Genomic DNA, 16,064 nt, shown 5'->3' with positions numbered 1-16,064 from the left:
TTGCTTAGTTGCGTTCAGGTAGGGAACTTCCATCTTAGTATGGGGCAAGTTAGGCCTTTTAACATCATGACATTTGGTTTGATAAAGTATTTTACTTTAAATCAGGCCTTGCAAATTCTTAAAAATCCTACTAGGCCTGCAGGGCGAGTTCCTTAGTTTACCTAGTCAACCTAAGAGAACTGAACTTGGCTCAAGGTGACTGGTGACAAAATATTTACCAGTGCTTTTTGTAAAATGGTGCATGTCGCCATAAGCACACTTCATATTTGGTGCAATGCTGTCAAGCATGCACAGTGAAACTTGTAGTTACCATTCACTGCAAACAAACTGCATTTGCAGTAAATGAAAAATATGTTTCTAACATCCCCATACTTAGCAGCATGGTTGAATGCAAATGGTACTGGCCCTTCATAAAAAAACTACTCACCAATGCTAGTGGGCTAGTAGATTTTGCGAGCCCTGTAAATGTTAAGTCTGTTGTCTGCGTCTTGCTTCATGACTTCACATATGGTGTCAGTAGTGGGATGCGGCTAAACTGAAACAAGTTGCGGAACCCTACAATTTGAGAAATTGAGTACCAAAACATCTGACCCCTCATTAGCCACTACAGGCTCTATAAGGTTTGATATTTGTAGTAGTAGAGATAAAATAATTCCCACAGGAGAAAGGAGACTGATACCTACAGATTTGATATTGATTCCACCCTGTGAAAAAACATCGCTTTTGGATCCTGACCCTGAGGGTGGACAAGCGAGGGAGGATCACCTGGGTAGGGGTCCTCGGGGAGTGGGAGAGAAGCACCCAATGGTGAGACATGGTTTCCCCCTTTTTCCACTACCCATCTAACCCCTATCCCTGCTTATTTTATGGAAAACTACAACTCCCATAATTCCTCCCGACTTTACATTGACAACAGTTCTGAGCCTAGGAAGATGAGGAATGCGGTCAGAAAGATTACCTCCACTGACTTGCATGGGCTCTGTCCCTGTAATGAGGTCAGGCAGAGTCAGGCACATAGTCCTAAAATTGCACACTGGCCACTTGTTAACACTCCCTGTGAGAATTAAAGGTGGTGCGCACAGGCACACTCTGAGCGAGGCTGGATACGAGAAGAAACAGCTCTTTCGGGGCTGATGCGAACCAGGCTGTGGAAGTCCAACGGGCTTATCGGCAGTTGCATGGACTGAGGGAGAGCCAGGTGAGAAATCCACACTTTCGGGAAGCCATAAGCATTCTAAGACTGAAATCGAGTGAGCAGAGGAAAGAAACCTTCTAGTTGCAATAAAGCGGCCATCGACCCTCCCGGATGAACGGCAGAGTTGGGGAGGAGCAGGGGAGGCGTTGGTAACGGCCTTGACTGCTGAATGAGTAAGATGAGGGGCATATCAGCGCACCCTGTGAGCCCGTGGACAGACAGAGATGCGAAGCAGCGAGACAACGAATCAGAGGCATTGGATGCCTGCCGGGGTGAAGGGCCCCGTGCGAGGATCACACGGTGAGTGGACCGAGAGCCGGGGGACGGAATAAATACCAGTCAGAGGCATGTTAAGGGGCTCCATGAGACACTAAGGATATGAGATATTGAAAGTGGAGATGCTGGGATATGGGCAGTGGGAGATTGAAGCGAGAAGTCATCACGGTGCCCAGAAGGACTTAGGAGGAGGAGCTCGTCCTGCCCTGGTCTGCATACCAGACTTGCTGCGGGATCATTAAAGGGGCAGTTCACACAAAAATGTTGTTTCAAAAGATGGGCCATAATCAAAAACATATGTAAAACATTTTTTTAAAGAAAGTTCATGTGTTCAAGTTTGGGGAAATGAGGCTCAAAGTTTTGAAATGGGGCATCCATTTTGTGAAATCAAGCAGCTTCCCCGTTCATGTTGAGCTCTGCTCTTGCGGAAATGATCAAGCAAAAGCCCCCTACTGGGAGCTTTTGCTTACTGCTGCCAGAGAGCAGAGCTTAAATGAAGAGAGGAGGCCACCACAGTAATTGCCTTGACTTTCTTGTTATGTTTCCTGTGCTCTTGAGGCCCAGGGTAGAACAGAAAATGTAAAATGAAAGGCACAGCAGTTATAAATACTTTGCCGGCCGCCGGCGGAGTCTTCATAATTGCTGTGACTTTCTTTTCAAGCTTCCCGAGCACCAGAAACTGAAAACCAAAGTCGCTGCAATTATGAATACTCTGCTGGCGGCCAGCAAAGTATACATAATTGCATTGACTTTTGTTTGAAGTCTCCTGGTCTCTCCCATGCTCGTGGGAGCCCGGGACACTTAAAACGAAAGGTGCAGCAATTATAAATACAACAATGTTGTATTTATGATTGCCAGTATTTTGCTTTAAGTCTCCCGGGGTACCCCCCGGAAACCTAAAACGAAAGGCACAGCCATTTTAAATACAACAGCGTTGTATTTATTATTGCTGATACGAAAGGCGTAGCAATTATAAATACAATGTTGTTGTATTTATAATTGACGGTACTTTCACTTTAAGTGGGAGACTTAAAACGAAAGGCACAGCAATTATAAATACAACACTGCACGCCAAACACTGCGTGCAGCGTTGTGTTTATAATTGCCAGGACTTTCGCTTTAAGTCTCGCAGGCTCCCCTGGGCCGGGGGAGCCTGTGAAAGCAGGCAAAGCAGGCAGGACGAAAAAAGAAGCACTCACCAGCAGCACTGGGCAGGAAGGAGCCTCGCAGCATTCTCTGTTCTCCGGCTGTAATAAGCCAAAGCTCCCAGTAGGGGGCTTTTACTTAATTATTGCCGCAAGAGCAGAGCTTAACATAAGCACAAGAGGCTCATTCATTTCACAAAATGGATGCCTCCTAGTGCTTGACATGTTTGACTTTGAGCCACATTTCCTCAAAATTTTACTTAGGAACATTCTTTAAAAATATTTGTATACATATTTTTTATTATGGCCCATCTTTTGTGAGAATACACTTTTTGAGTGAACTACCGCTTTAATCCCCGAGCCCACACTCCCCACAGCGGAGGCCCCCGCTGCCAGCCCTCTGAGGCTGAGAATCTGGAAGTGGAAGCAGCAGGGATAGAGATCCCCTAAAAAGGAACATACAAGCAAACAGCCTGGAGGCGCAAAAACCACAGCCTAAATAGTGGAGATGGAACCTAGGGCCGCTGAGAGGCGACGCAGACAAGGTTGGGGCTTCTGGTGGCTGAATAGGATAGAGCGCCTTGGTGAACATGCCTGTTGAATTGCCATCACAAGGACTAGACCGTGTGGCTCCTGTAAGCGCTAAGGAATAGGGCCTGGCACAAGGCGCAACAGGTGAGGGCCGAGAAACCATACAGAGGACACATGCCGGAAGGGGGGAAGAGGAAATCCCCAGCAAAATCAAGGCAAACAAAGATGGCTGCATTTGCTGGAAAAGGGGAGCAGAAGCAGGAGTCGCAGAAGGCCGAAATGCGACTGCCACGGGACAGCCAAGACCCCCCTACCGAGGGCGCAGAAGCTAGAATACTAGAGGCAATTGCAGCCTTAAGAATGTCAATGGAGTCCTGCATCAGTGAGATACAATGCGATGTGGGCCTCCTGCTGCGGGATGTGCGCAACTTGGCGGACAGAGTGGGTTACACCGAAGGAAGAGTGGAGGAGGTGGTCGCTACCACGAAGGAGCTACAAGGGAGAATCCAAGAGCTGATGACAAAGGTACGGATGTTACAGGACAGAGCAGAGGATGCTGAAGGGAGGTCAAGGAGAAACAACATCCGAATTGTAAGGCTAACAGAGGGGGAGGAGGGTAGAGATCCCACCACATATGTTGAGCACATGCTGCTCCAGGAGATAGGTCTCGGGGCACAGCCACAGGGGTTCCCGGTGGAAAGAGCCCACAGAGCTTTGGTGAGGAAACCCCCCCCACCAGGGGCCCTTCCCCATCATCGCCAAGATACTAAACTTTAGGGAGAAAGGGAAGATCTTGGCCTTCATCAGAGAAGGTGGCATAATCCGCGGTGGGTCAGCGGCAATAGCAATTTACCCAGACTACAACCTTCAAGTCCAGAAGCGCAGAGGTCTATTTGTCCCGACAAAGGAAAAGCTGCGACAACAGAGCATAAAAATATATGCTTTTATACCCGGTGAAGATGAAAGTGATACATAACGGAACGGCCCTGCTCTTCGATGCTCTGGAAGAAGTAAATGCATGGATGGATGCTAATCGGATGAAGCAGATGGCAGAGGCGAACAATGACACATGAACTGCTGCCAGATGTAGGGATGTCGCAGCACAAATGAGGCTTGAGATGCACAGACACTGCTACAGTTTAGGGGCTGGATCAGATTACAAGTTTGGTGGGTCGAGTATCCTCTCTGTAACCCTAGTAGGTTGAAGACTGGTGGCTGTGAGGATCTGACTCATATGTTTGGCCTTACAGCTTCGTTGTCCTCTTTCTCCTAGTAGAATTTAAGGTACCAGGTGGCATCCAACCGCCAAGTTCCGAGAGGGTGGGCGGAATAAATGGTGGTTATGCCTCTACAGACGGGTTCTGGTGGGTGTTTTGTTCTAGTTCAGGTTTGGGGGGGGTTGTTTTGATTACAACACGACTTGGTTCGACTGAGAAGTAGACGCCAGGAGTTTATCGGGGGGGGGGTGGGAAAGCAGGAAGGGAGAGACCTCGGGCGCAACAGAGGGGTGGAGGGCAGGGAGAGAACACAGGGTGGGTCCAAGATGGTGGAAACACTAACGATTTCCTCCTGGAATGTCAGAGGCCTAAACAATTATGCTAAAAGGGTCTGGGTGGTGGCATACCTGTGACTAAGAGCACTACTAAAAGAGACATCTCACAGCTGATGAGCAGACCCAGGTCCTGCAAAAGTGGGGGGCAATGGGTCAGCTTTCTCCAATTATGCTTCGTTATCTGGGTTGCACCAATGGTGTCTTTTAAGAAGGTAGGAGTCTGCAAAGATGACTAGGGCAGAAAGGTGCGAGTGCATGGGAAGTATTGCGAATCAAACAAATGCGGTCAGAAAGATTACCTCCACTGACTTGCATTGGCTCTGTCCTTGTAATGAGGCCAGGCAGAGTCAGGCATGTAGTCCTAACAATGCACACCTTCCAAGTGTTAACACTCCCTGTGGCATGCACAGGGACAATCTGAGCGAGGCTGGGTATGAGAAGGAACAGCTCCTTCGGGGCTGATGCGAACCAGGCTGTGGAAGGCCAACGGGCTGATTGGCAGTTGCACAGACCGAGAGAGAGCCAGGCGAGAAATCCACACTTTCGGGAAGCCATAAGTGTTCTAAGACTGAAACCGAGTGAGCGGAGGAAAGAAACCTTCAAGTTGCCTGCGACCTTCCCGGGTGAACAGCAGAGTTCGGGATGAGCAGAGGAGGCGTTGGTAATAGCCTTGACTGCTGCATGAATAAGATGAAAGGAGACCAATTAACACAAGCAGTGAGTTATCGAAGGGCAACAAAAGTCTGCTTTGTGATAAAAGCAAAGGTGACTATAATCCAAAGGTTGAGGGTTGCGCGTGTGCCGATAAAACACGAATGGAAATGACAATTGCTGAATTGTAAAGGAAAGGATACAAAGTAACAGAGTGGTCATGCGAGGTGAAGTCGCACATACGAAAGTCTCTGTGAAATGTTATGAGCATTGAAGGATATTACAGCGGGAACCAGAGGAAAGAAAGTAACTGCGATAAGGAAAGAGAGTTGAATTAGAGGAGGGCAAAATAATGACCTTTTGAGCGAAGTATGTCAACTCTGAATATGCCAAGAGGGCAAACTAAAAAGAACTACATGTACCAAGGGGCACTGGTGAAAAAGAAATACCAAGAAGTATTGGTGTTGTAAGAAGAAGTAAATAACAAATTACTAATACCAATAAGTATTGGTGTTGATGAACTTTGGAAAAGGCCAAGAGGGTAAACTAAAGAGAATAAGAACTACAAGTACCAAAAGGCAATGGTGTTGCAAGATGCATGTACCAAGAAGCATTGGTGTTGAAAGATGAGGAAGACTGTGAATTGCAGTATTGTTGAAAGAGAGGTTGAAGTGGTCATGCAGAGGTCTATGTAAAATCCTTGCAGTTTCGAAAGTCTTCGACAGTGAAAAGATATCGAAGATAAAACGTGTGGAAGGGAACCCCCACAAAGAAGAGAGAGGCTCAAGCTCGGCAGAGGGAAGCCTCTGCAAAACTGTGTGATAAAGTGAAACAGGAATAGACAGGCTTGAGCCCGGCAGAGGGGAAGCCTGTGCAGAACTGTGAGAAATGGAGAGAGTGACTGTGAACAGAGCATTGATGACAAGACGGACAAAGCCTAAGGAAGTGATTGAACTACCACAAGTTTGAAGCCCAAGACTGAACTGTTCAATCATACCAGTTAGCCAAAGTGTGCAAGACTGATAGAACTGTGCCATCCACCTACCCATTTTAAGAAACTCTCTAGACCATGTGGGGGCTGCTGAACGTGGGGAAGGGAGTTGTTACTTCAACCATTCTCACATTTCCTTTGAGACACTATTTTTCTTTTGTATTCCCTTAGCACATTTGTCATTTTGAGAAGGAGGGCACAGTTATGTTTTCTTAGCATAGGCCTTTTTTATTTTGACTAGACTGACCTGGGCGTGTTTGTTATTTGTTTAATGGTAGACTACTCCCATTCTAGAGCTAGGGCCAGTTAGGAATTCTACCAAACCAACCAAAATATTAAATAAAGGTATTCGAAACTTGTATCACTTGTGTCTGTGTCTACTGATCGATGCCATGCCTTCCTTACAACCCCCTAATACATACATCAGACTAGCGCCCAGGTTAGGGTTAGCATGGGAATATGGAATTGATGTTTTAGTGGGGTAACAGACCCAACTTCCGAGGTAATGTTAAAGTATTATTACACAACCACAGAGAGGAAACCTTTCAGGTTTACCAAGGCCATAAAATTGCTCAAGGAATAATTGAGAGAGCAATGCTTCCCAGGTACAAAGAAGGAACAGAGAAGGAAGGGGAGGCAAATTAAAATTTCGGGTGGCCTTTCTAACCCTGAATTGGGAAAAGATGTTAAGGGAGAACCAACTACCCCTTCAGACGTAGCTGCAGTTTCAGAAAGGGAGGGACGGGTAAGAGGGGAGCCTGTCTTCGTGGAAGTACATTCGGAGTACTGTTGACTGTGGCCGTATGCTGCAGGAGCTCCTCTGGAAGCAGCTGATCTCCCGTGCCTCTCTAACTACACGGCGAACATCAACTGAGTCGTCAGGAAGTCTTTTTCGGATGCACTAGATGCCTGGCCTCTCCTACAGGAAGTGCAGGTGTGCCCTGGAATGCTGACCTGCCCCCTGTTGTGGTGACGCCCCCCTGGCTGAAATAAATTACGTGCAACCAGCGCACCCGCACTCGCACATCGTGGAAGTACATTCGAAGTACTGTTGACTGTGGCCATATGCTGCAGGAGCTCCTCTGGAAGCAGCTGATCTCCCGTGCCTCTCTAACCACATGGCGAACATCAACTGAGTCGTCAGGAAGTCTTTTTCGGATGCACTAGATGCCTGGCCTCTCTTACAGGAAGTGAAGGTGACTGTTTTCCCGTTTGGAGTTAGATTACACCCTAGGACTTACGAGGGTTGTGCAACGTTGTGCTCGTTGCATGTGTCACGTTGTGCTAGCAAACTTAAACGTTGTGTCTTTGTTGTGCTCGACCTTATTAATTAAACAAGACACGCTTGTGTGCAACTTCGAATGTTGAAAATATCTAATTATATTAATTGCTGATACAAGTCTATTTCCCTTCCTTTTCAAAGGTGTGCCATGGAATGCTGACGTGCCCCATGTTGTGGTGACGCCGCCTGGCTGAAATAAATTACGTGCACCCAGTGCACCCACATCGCGGAAGTACATTTGAAGTACTGTTGACTGTTCACGGTGCGCGGGGCGCTGGGTGCTCTAAAGGGCTTAATAAAATTTTAAAAAATAAAAAAGGTGATTAATAACTTTGGCCAGCGTACAACAATTTTAGGGCGGTTGGCTTTCGACCGTAAGTGAAGAAAAATTATTATTTTTTTTTTTCTTTTGACTCCGGGGTCGGTTCTTCGCTCCGGACCGCCGGATACAGTGTGTTTTTGCCTAATCAATTTGGTATTCCGCACAGAGGTGCAGTCCTGAATATCTAATGTACTGCGTGACTTGTTTAACTGAGCATTTTGCGAACTCTGATTCTGTCGAAACTGTGACACAACCAAAGCAGGCATAGCAAATTGTAGTACACACTGTTTAATATTGGAAATAACCAACCATTATTCTAAATATTTACCCCAACATGAAACCCTTGTAGGTGAGTGGGGATTCTTAAGTTTAGTCCCAATGGTTTATTCCCTTCGCAGTGGCTGCCCCTCTACGAAATTTGTGGCTAAAAATAAACATTCCAAAAATGTTTAAAAACAAAAAAACACTTTATCAAATCTTTCTCCAATTGTTGAAATTGCAAAACATGGAGCAAACTCAGGTTGAGCGAACCACTGTACCAGCTTGGAATTCTGCTTTGGCAAATGATACAATTTGCCGCGAAGTGGCATTCGCATATGCACGATCCCAGGTGGAGCTAGCATTATTAGACCCACCTAAACAACCAACAGCCCCCACAAGGGGGAACTTGGCACGTCCGTCCTCTAGCCGGAATAGTTTTTTAAGTATGAGAATGTACGAGCAACCTCCGATTAGGGAAGGTACGCCCGATCCATTGAATACTTCACCCTCCGACAATTCAATTCTTGCCCCGGCAGTTCTCGCTGCCCTTGAAAAACGCATCCGTTTGTCGGACGGTCCCTCAACCCCTGATACACTGCCTAGTTTTAAAAGAACTGATGTACACCTGCATTGTAAGGAAAGTGTGATGTTAGACATCTCCAACATTTTCTCAAGCTCTATGAACAATCACAATCCTTCTGCATCAATAGATTCGATCAAAGAGCTACCTTCCTCATCTAAAATTGATCAAATGGTCCCGGTGGACGGACTAGCCTCTTCTCCTACTTCTAAGCCCCCAGTCCCCCCATTGGGCTTTCATCTGCTGCATCCCTCAGATGACTTGATGACCTTAGAGGCATCATATCCTGTCCTAACACGTATTTTAAATTTACTTGATAAAGGACACGATTACACCCACTATGAACTCAGGGACTGCAAGTCATCACTCAACCAAATATTATTTAAACTCAACAAATTGGAAGGCTTTATCTTTGTGGACCCGTTCCGCATCGAAGGGGTTACCCCCTTGAACGGTGGGCCAGGACCAGCACTCATTGCTAATTTAGCAAAGGTACATTTAGTGAACACATCTACTCAAACTGAATTGAAAGATCAGGTGGTTGTTGATGTATTGCCGCCTGTTACTCAATCCAACACCTATTCATTTGCACAATCCTTTGCCCAAACAGTTGCTGCTCCCCTGGTTTCATCCCATCATCACATTTTTACTCATGCTCAATTATGCCAAATGGTCAACGCTAACACAGAATAGATCGACCAAATACTATTCTTTGCTCAAAAGAATCCGATTGAATGCCCTACTGAGTGTGAAGCAGCTCAGGAGGATTCGGAGATAGAACAGATATTCATCCAGATAGTCCATCGGCTCTGACCAACCTCTTCACGGAGCACAAGAGTGATTTTACTGTCCAGATGGAAAAGTAAAGGGTACGAATGGTAATGCAGCTAATGCTGGACAATTTTTTACCTCTCGCAAAGAAAAGCGCCTTTTTCTTAGAGCGCTCAAAAGGAAGGTGGACAAACAACCACCCTTGCCTGTGGCAAAATCCCAAATTACAATACAAACAAAAAAAACAAAAAATAAAATAAAAAGAAAAACACAGATCCTGTTCATATGGCTAGTTCTGAACAGGTAGACAAACAGTCCCCAGAAATAGAACAAGGCCCGGCGCTCGAAATAAAAATAGATTGTCAGCTTCCTCTTCGAAGTAATGGTAAAGTCCCGCCATCTACACAACATAAAGGAAAGAGAAACATGACAAATTGTAAAGAAGCTCCAGGGCCTAATTCTGGTGGACTTGCTGTGTCAAATGATAAAACATCAACTATTGCCCAAACTTAACTATCGGCTTTTTTTAAGCCGATAGCTAGCAAAGTTATACAGGCAGGGAAAGTTAAGTAATTATGAAGAGTTACAAACCCCAAAGCCGCAATCCAATAGGCAGTCCGCAATCTACTTCATCCCTGGGAAAGGAGTCAGACTTTGTTCAGTCTGATGATGCAAAAATGGGACATTCATCTCAAATAACTGGGCATTCCGTGGAGAGAAATGACAATGAATCTCCATATTTGGAAAACCCAAAAAAGAAAGCTAACACACCGTTCCCTACCATTATTGGTTGGGAGTCCGATCCGGACATCTACGGTAAAAAACAAATAAATCGATCAGCCTTGTTGAAGGCCTTTAGGCAAATTCCAGCACTTAGGACACTCCATTCGGACGATATAGAATGGATTACTCTTCCTCAAACCCAAAATTACCGAATGGTTTGTAAAGTACTGTCTTGATATGGGCAAAATCTTCCTCGGGGCCAGCCCTTTGAGAGCAAAAAATACCCAATTCAGCCCAAAATACAGGTTCTATTGTGCTGAGCAGTGAACTCATGCTAGTGACAAATGACACCTTCAATACGTTTTAGTATTTATTCTAAACAGTGAATTTCATATACATTTGGGATTCAAGTTAGAGAAGATTACAAAGCACAAAACTTAGAGAAATGCAAAATATAGAGAAACATAGAACTTAGATAAACATAGAGAAACATAGAGAAACATAGAGAAACACAGTCTTACGCCCCTTCAATCAGCACTGGGAGACCCTGGCCCTCATAAACTAGCTGTAACAAGCCCCGCTCAGAGGACAGCGCTGCTGAGTGCCGTCAGAGCTCCAATTCCGGGCACTTGATCTTGCTCGAACCAAGTCCACAGGACGATCTCCCACCCGAGTCATGTGAGCATGCATATTTTATAATCTCGTGCTGCCCGTCCATGACGCACAGTTCCAGAACTTTCCCTGTGCAAAATATAGGCTGGCTCATGGAAAAAACCCAACTCTGTTAATTTCCACTGCTCCTTCTTCTGAGCCCCTCCCTGGCTCCCATCTGCGCGAAAGCTCAGGAATGTCTTATCAGTGCCTTCCCAGAGAAAAGGAGATTAGCTTGGGGCCATGCAGGGCTACCGTTAGTGAGGCAGAATATTCTAAGGGAAGCAGGGATGTATTAACCCCATCTGCAAGCTCTAAAAGGCATGCACTCATAGCTTAGTGTTCATAGCGCTTAAGACTGGCTATCTAAGCGCTATATAGGTGCCATAATGTTCCAAACACTCCAAAAATGTCTATTTAGCTACAGTGCTAGGGCCCTCTCCCTGCCTGTCTATAAACAATGCATAATGTGACCTATCACTCATACTAGGCCTGCATATTCCTTGTGGCTCACTACTGCATAATGGAAGTGCTACAACAGACTACTGTCAGCATTTTTAGCACATACTTTGAATACACTATTGGCTTTCAGCGGCTAATGCTGTCATCTAAAGCCCTGATTGGCAAGGTTGCAATTTTGTGTATCACTACATTCCACCCCTATTCAAAGTGTGTGCGACAAATGCTGACTAATACACATCAATATAGTATTTAGTGCAGTGATAAAGACCTTGGGGCTTTGCAAGAGGTTTAAGCAAACTACCTTCTAGCGGTTAGTTAGCGTGGCATGCAAGGTTAGTAAAAAAACACTACCTAAACAAAAATGTACACAAAGTGAACAGTGACATATACCCTTGCCAAAACCTGGCCTACACAAAAATACCTACACAAAGTGAACATGGGCATTTACCCTAGCCAAAACCTGGCCTACACAACAATACCTAAATAATTATTGTATAACTGATTGTCAGTTAAAAAGCAGCATGCAGTTAGAATGTCAAGGCAATCCGGTGTAGTCTAATCTACAATGCACTATTGCATTTATGTATGGTTACCAATTCTAAACCTGGCAGCCTTTCACTCTAAGGGCCTACCCTCCCCCTGATCCCAGGGCATTCAAACGTGACTATGGGCTGTGTGACTAGACACTTCCCCCATGTATGTGGAACCCAACCAGAAACCATCTAATTTCGTGAACAAGGTGAACCCATGGGCACCAGGTTATCTAAATAAAAACAATTCTACTAATTTACATCAAAGCATGGCATGTGTTATTCATGCAATCAAAAGCAAGCAATTTAATCCATATGTATGCTGGTAACTGTAGCTCTGCGTGCCAGTTTGTGGAGGATGGTCACCCCCACTCAGTAAAAAGCCAACACCTGCTGATTTAACAATGTTTGCCATACAATGCATCATGTGTATTTAGCAGTCTTGTTGATCTGCCCTATGGCAGAAAAAATGTCTTCATGCCTAAAATTCTGCCATCTCCAGTGGTTGCCAATACTTGTATCAGTGTTGGGCGCATCAATGGGCCCCACTAGGCTAGAAGTTCTATAGCAGAGCTGGCATCAGAACCCATAGTGGCTAGCTTATTGTGCACAGTTTCTATGTCACAAGCATATAAAGCTCCTGCAATTAATGAATCTAGCTCCCTAGCTACACGCACTCTAGTGATGGGCCATAGAAATGGACTCCATTTGTAGCAGCTTGGTAGTACTAAGGAAACATTGCCTCATGATAAATCTATGTCTAAGTGTATCACTGTAATAATAGAGATGTGCATTTCCAGCCTACAATTTAAATGTTGCCTTACTACTGGAAAATCTAACATGTTCACAGTGTCTACCTATTGTGACTTGGAGAATACCCTTCTTCAAGTGGGATATCTACCATATACAATATTAGTTTTAGCCACAAACACCATACTACCATCCGGCAGTGGCTGTTTCATCACACCATTGTGTAAAATGCATTTAGTCAAGTTATAGTCCATAAAATCTTGGCGAGAACACTCGCTGCAGTTCTTGGTCAGAAAAACAACATTAAACAAATTAAACAAATCGTTGTATCCATTCACTGAAACATTTGGGCCTATGACTTCATAGACACCAGTCATATGAGTCAGTGACAAAAGATGTCTGACAATGTGCCAGGCCAGTACGCTAGCAATTCCATGTGGATACTCATTTGTAGCGCTTTTCCAAAGAATTATTCCAAATGTCTACAATCAAAAGGTGACTCTTTGCATTAGTGTGCTGGAGACAGCTGTCCCCACAAAAACATGAAACTGGTTGGTTTAACAAAAACCGTGTCACACTCTGTGTCATAAAATCAAATAACTAGTCAGTCATGGTTTCATTTACCCGCCTTAAAGCTGGCTGTAAAAGTATCCAGTGTTTCAAAGGTTACCATCTCAAATTAGAGCTCACACACTTGGCAGCATTACTTCAATTAAGGATCTTAACCTACGCACAGGTGACTTTGATGTGCGCACTCATATTATCTCAAAATAAATTACACTCCTGCTTGCATATTTCTGCTGCCCCAACAATTCATAAATCATTTTCCTACCTACGTGCAACGTAGAAGTTTTTTTTTTTTCAAAAAGCAAAACATCTCTGGTTAAAGCAATTCAGTTGGAAGAGCAAAACCATTTCGTTTTTTCAGATTCATCTCAAAAAGTGCATTTAAAAACCATTTTTTCAATGTGTTAGCATTCAAGTGCTGTGTCACACAGCTGTTTGTGGTGCATGATCTTACAGTCCACAACTCATTGTCCATAGTCCTTTAAACAAGAAAGGCAAGACATGTCAATTAAGTTATTTCCAGCAACTGAATCATTTGAATGTGTAGCATCAAATATTTGATAATTAGCCAAGTCTGCACCGTGCCAGTTCAGCAAAAGTTATTACTCTGTTGGACACCTTTCGCAGGTTGCAGAACAAATGTCCTCATACGTCATGCATGTTAGCAGCATTGAGTGCGGTGCAGGACGTTTCGCAGTAATTCGCTTTCTCTGAGAATGCGTCTGCTTGACTGATCAGTGTCACCCGCAAATTGAATACATCTACTTCTGTTAATGGCGCGCTATTGTCTTGCTTTTTTGCCTAGGCAAAATACAAACAGAAATGTTAGGATGCCATCAAAAGTACAATGTCGTTATTCTTCACATTAGGATGTCGTCAAAACTTCAATATCAGCGTTATCCACCCCTTCCCATAACACCACCCCCATCTTCAGAAGTCTCACCAGGTAACTACACACTTTATCATTGCTACTGCAATTATTTATCACCCTTCTGCATGTTTCTGGGGGCTTATTTACACTCAACCATACGGGGTGTAACTGCCTAATCACAAACTCATTTGGGCAATGCGATCATAGTTGGTCAATGGTACCTCAGACTGATCTGTGCTTTTATAAAAGCCATATAATAAGTACCCAGGTCGCACAATGCTTTTCTTTTTCACCAAAGCGATCACGAATGCCAGGCGCCAACTTGCTTCCAGTGTCTCATGATCTTGATTTAGTTTGCCCTGCTGGCATCACTCCATTTTTCAAAGGTAAAGTCTTTCAGTCCAATACCGCCTGCAGTTGTACAAGCAGCTTTGTTTATTTTTCTCCATACAGCTAGTGTCTTTCAAGCCTCTGGTTTTTCACTTATCATTTTCTCAAAGGGTGTTTGCTGATTTCTTGGCCCACCCCTTTGAGAGCGATATTCTAAGTCAGTTTCTTTTGTTGCTTCAACAAATCATTCATTCTTGCACTAAGCCGTGAGGCTTCTGGATCATGGCTAATGTGCAGTGTTCATGTTGTACTCCAAAGCCCCGCTCTGCATGTTGTCTCTTGCAAAACGGCTAAGCGCTTTTGTCAGCTTTGCTTCCATCTGGAATGCCATAATGTCTTTGTCAGTTACTCCAGCCCTGGCAATGTAGCTTGCATTTTGCCTGATGTGTATTTTCTCTTCTCAAAGCGCCTAGAGGTTTCTTCTCCAGTTCACAGCGCTTTACTTCAGTTCACATCACATGGAGCACTGGAATGCAGCTTGCACAGCAATGTCGCTTCACTTCACATCACATCACATGGTGCATGGGAATGCGGTTTGCATGGCAATGTCTGTTGGAATGGGCAGCTGTCTTTTCTTAGCCCATTCACAGATGCACAGGTTCCCCAATGTTCAGATGTGATGTGCCCGTCTGCCATCCTGCATGCAGCCTTTGTTTTCCTTCCAGTGTTACTGGGCAAATTCTTTACTTCTGATCAGCTCTGTTATTGCATGTCGTTAGAAAGCATGCGTACATCAGCATTTCTGTCTTTGCACCCCCTCTCCTCAGTTTTCTTTTTCTCACACTGCCGGTGTCTCTCACAGGGGATGGAATGCAGGAATGTCATTGTTTATCTTTCGCGCAGCAAGCTTATCTCTTTGCCTATAACTCTTACACTGTGGCGGCTTCAATGGAAGGCACCCGTTTCAGACAGTTTATCCAGATTAACTCTTTCTTGCACTGTTCCAGCAACTCAGAAAAGCTCTCATATCTGAAGCACCATTTCATTAAACAGGAGTGCAGTATTCTGCTTTTGTTTGCCTTCCTCCAACAGTTTTTTTTTTTTCGCGCACCTCGCCCAAGACAGCTTCAAGGCACAAGCTCTGCACACACAGCAAGACTCTTATTTTCAAAAGAGGCACTTTCTCTTCTCATCAGATTCTACTCCATGTAATTTTGCAAAATGTCAATGCGTCTTTTAGCCTGTTTTGAACTGATTAATGTCCCATTTAAAAGCATACTTTTTTTTTCTTGTAACCTTGTAGTTTGGCTTCACGAGCTCACTCCAATGCAATGTGCGATCTTTCAAAAGAACCCGCAACCCACTAAATCTTTGTGCTATCTTATCACACACAGATTTTTCATTCTGTTGTACCATTGCCAGAATATAACCACTTATTTCAGTGCATTTAAAAAATGCCATGTTTAGTGCAGCTCCCTGCACGGTTTTCCTGCAAGAGCAACCCACACTCTATATTGCTTGTGGGCTGTTAAATGTGTCAACAACATTTTTCACCATGTATCACAGTCAACAGGTCACTATTTCCAAACATGCATCACTTATAAGGCAACAGTACAAATCCAT

The sequence above is a fragment of the Ambystoma mexicanum genome, chromosome 1q (genome assembly GCF_040938575.1).
Source record: "Ambystoma mexicanum isolate Mex_15411 chromosome 1q, UKY_AmexF1_1, whole genome shotgun sequence".
Taxonomy (NCBI): domain Eukaryota; kingdom Metazoa; phylum Chordata; class Amphibia; order Caudata; family Ambystomatidae; genus Ambystoma; species Ambystoma mexicanum.
Note: the sequence above shows the minus strand (reverse complement) of the source record.